We start from the raw sequence: 4,420 nt of genomic DNA on the forward strand, positions 1-4,420 counted from the left end.
TTCTCAAATCAGTTTTTGAGAATGTCTGGCAGAATAAACATAGAAGAAGTTTCCTTCATCAGTATTTCATCTCAAGTGTTTATTCCCATTTGTATAATAAATGAATATACTGTTTTTTCAAGTGCATACCACTAGACATATTCTGAAGAAAAGTAAAATTTTTATTTTAAATACAGACAGTATATACCAAATATTTATACTGTAATTTTTTTGTGAGTTTGTTAAAGGTCTGAAAACAGTTGTTCTGTTTTTAGATGAGATTAAAAGGAATGTTAATTCTTCATGTCTCTATACCTTTGGCTTTTAGCACTGTGGAACTTGAAAACTATTTGTTAAATAACTGACTCCTAAATTACATGACTTCTATGCTGAAGGATAGTTATAGACTTCTTAGAAAGTCCAGACTTCAAATGTACAGTTCAAGATAGCAAGCAGAATAAATAGCACTTGGAAACATATAAATAATAAAGAAATATACAGTGACCACATATAGATGTGTCTAACCAAATAAAATTTACATGAACATTCAGATATAACATGTAGATAAATCAGGGATAAATTTTCACACATAAACATCTTGACCTTACAAAATCATTGTTAAAGTAAATATTCCCATTTTTTACAAAATATCAAGTAAATATTAATCATTGTTTAAGTAAATATTTAAAAAATTAAGAATAACTTTATTGAAAAAATTAATAAATTAAATATTTACATGTATAAGCAGAAAAAAGTGAGACATTAATGAGAGGAGTGAACATATGAATCTCATAGTCAAAAACACTGGGGCTATACTCGTCAGAACCAAGAGCTGAAAATGATAGGAGCTGATGCTGCAGGCAGAAGAGATGATTATGTGGTTAAGGGAGGAAGAAAAGCATTATGGTCACGTATTGTTTTCTGAAAGGTCTACACTTAATCTCAAAACACTGAGAACAGGGAAAATATAGTAAAGGAATAAATCCCCAAATAGAAAGATACTAAGGAAGTAAAGGATATTATTTCAGTTTCCATAATTTAATATGTGTAACTCAAGAAAAGAAAAAGTTTAAGACAAAGTCACACTGTGAGGTCCAAAGAAATAAAATAATAGGGGGCTCTTAATGTTTGTCTCTTTCAATAAACTGGAATGAGGATCTGTATTAGATTTCTGTTACTGTATAACAAATTACCAAAAATTTAGTGGACTAAAACCAAATACATTTATTAAATCGTGGTTTCTGCAGGTCAGCAGTTCAGACATGGCTGAGTCTTCTGCTCAATGTCTTATGAGACTGTGATCAAGAGGCCAGTTGGGCTGCATTCTTATCCGGAGGCTTGACGGAATAATTTATTTCCAAATTTAGTCAAGTTTTTGAAGTATTTATTTCTCTACGGTTGTAGAACCCACGGTTGCTTGCTTCTTCAGGGATATCAGGAAAATGTGTCTTCATTTTCGGGAGGTTACCAATCTCTCTTTTAAGGAATTTCACCTGATTAAGCCATGACCACCCCAAACAGCCTCTCTTTTGGTTAACTCAGAATCATCTGATTAGGGAGTTAAATTACTTCTGTAAAATTATTTCCCTTTTGCCATATTACATTGAGTAGAAGGAAGTACCAGGTTCCATCCACAGAAAACAACAGGGGATTAGGCAAGGGCATGATCCATTGGGGGGTCACCTTAGGGTGTGTCCACAACAGGATCTATGTAAAGGCACATGATATTTCTTGCTTACCATTCCAAAGTTAATTGGGATAGACTTGGGGAAGTGACAGTATGGGGTCATTTTGTTGTCTTTAGGGTCAAGGCAGAGATATGAATTTATTTATCATAGGAGAACTATAAATGCATAGTTATATCTGTGATGAAAGAAGTATAACAAGAACAACAAGAAGCCTGGAGGAGTCATCTGATGAAGAAGAAACATGGAAGTAAAAGATCGATGGAGTGAATTGAGGAATTATGTCAGACTTATGAGTAGGACTTGGGACAGTGAAGAACATTGGTGCAGATGAAGCTGCAACAGTTTTATGTGTTAGACATATTTATGTTGCCTGGATGTCTTCCTACAGGCCCTCATGCCTTCGCAGCCATGTTCTGAGGTGGCTCAACTTTATTAGATAAGTGTATATATCTGACTGAAAATAATACAACCAGAGATTGTCCAGAAATTTGTGGTCTGTGTGGCCTTACTGAAAAAAAGTTAACCTGTCCAGTTAGATTTTCAGGAATTTGAACTAACAGAAAAGAGAAAAGTTATCAGTTGCTAGAGAACATTGTAAATTAAAGGTCATGAAATAACTGAACTGACTGCTAGCTAATATAAAAAAGAACTACTTAGCAGAAAAAAAAAAAAGATAGAGACACAACAAAAGGAAGTAGAGATTAGAAGTAATAGTCATTCATTTAATTCAACCTCCAAAACATTCATATGTAGTTCCTATTATGTACTGGGCACTGCTTTGGGTGGCAATGATACCACAATGAATTAAAGTCCCTGTTGTGATAAAACTTATTGTTGTAGGAGGTGGTAGATTAGCACAAGTTAATAAATTATATGTTATGAGGTAGATAAACTGTAGGAATAAACAAGTTATGTAGTTCAAGAGTAATGAGGGAATTACTACTTGGGATAGCATGGTCAAGAATGCCTACATGACTATGTGTCCTTTGAACAGAAACATAAATATAGTGAAGGTGCCAGCTAATATTTGTGGAAGGATGTTCCGGGCAGAGTGCATAGCAGCTTCAAGTGTCCTGAGATATGTATGTTCTTCTTAAGTTGAAGGAAGAGCAAGGTGGAAAATGTGGCTAGCACAGTGGGAGCAAAAGAGCAAATGATAGGGCATAGGTAAGATATGGGCTGAGTGAAATGATCATATAGGGCTTATGAACCTGTGTAAGGACTTTGGCTTTTACATACACAGATAGGAAGCCAGTAGAGGGTTACTGGAAAATTGCATCATACTTAAATTTTTAGGAATCGCTCTTCCCTCTATAAAGAACAGAAAGAAATTAAGGAAAGTGTTAGGGAGGCAACTATGCGGACCCCAAGAGAGACAGAAAAAAGACCTAATATCCTATTATGTTCCCCATGAAGTCTGGCTGTACTAGTTTCAGTTCTTGATTTCTATGAGATGAAGACTGTAAATCTTTTAAATAAACAAATAAACAAAATCCCACCAACAACCCTTTTCTTAAACTAGTTGCATGGATCTCAATTCCTTGTCAAGTGAACACTATACTGTCCACATGATAGAAAGAAGCCAGTCCAGCTTACTGAGCAGCAGGTGTTGTGTTTTGATTGATTCATCCTATCGAGCTGAGTTGTACATGAAAAGTCCCTGCATGGATTAATACTTGCTCAAAGCTTTAAGGAATGTTAAAAACTATTCAGCACTTGAATATTCTGGATTCCTGTTTATTTTGTCATCACAGTTAAAAGGTAGTAGAGTTTTTAAAACATGTTACCTTTTAGTAAATAATAGAGAGCGCTTGCATATGGGGAGTTAATGTCAACCTATTATATCATTGAAAAGAGTTATTTTTCCAGGGTATTGGTTTAAAACCACAGAAAAAGGTCAGTTTCTAAAGATTATCTTATCTTTTCTGACACAAGTGTTCCAAAATTTCTAACTTAGTAAATATTATCATTCAATATCAATGCAACATATTTAGGACGTATAATTCATTTTTAATATGTTGTAGATAGCTATTCTGTTTGTTTTATACTATAGAATCTTTGAAACCAGACATTCTCCCCATTTTAGAAATAAAGTAATTCAAACAAATAATTTATAAGAAGTCCATTAATTTCCAACTTTGTATCCTTCTAACACACAAACATACAGAAACACACACACGTTTGTATCACTTGTTTATGTGTAGGCATATTTTGGCTATTTTTCATGACACTTCAATTGAAATATCACACAATCAACTATAATATATTTTTAGGTGAAAGTGGGAGATGTCAGCAGTTGCTTTTTCACTTTCTTAACCACATCAAACATTTCATCATTACCCTTTGAATAAAAATATTTAACTGAAACAAAAAGTAAGAAAATTAGTTTTGGGTCAGATTCTCCTTTGAAATTATTAAGGACACAACATGAAATATGTGCTTAAATATACAAGTGTCAAATATTTATCTTCTATTTATGTTTTTGGTAAATCTTTTTAGAAGGTACTTTATGATTTTTCGGGAGGTAGAGGTGAATTTGCAACATCATGGGTTCTACATTATTTGATAGCTTTACCATCATTAAAAACTAGTGAATGATCACGAAGTCAGGAGATCGAGACCATCCTGGCTAACCCGGTGAAACCCCGTCTCCACTGAAAAATACAAAAAAACTAGCCGGGCGAGGTGGCGGACGTCTGTAGTCCCAGCTACTCGGGAGGCTGAGGCAGGAGAATGGCTAAACCCAGGAGGCG

Source organism: Colobus angolensis, unplaced genomic scaffold (assembly GCF_000951035.1).
Source record: "Colobus angolensis palliatus isolate OR3802 unplaced genomic scaffold, Cang.pa_1.0 Scaffold234, whole genome shotgun sequence".
Classification (NCBI taxonomy): domain Eukaryota; kingdom Metazoa; phylum Chordata; class Mammalia; order Primates; family Cercopithecidae; genus Colobus; species Colobus angolensis.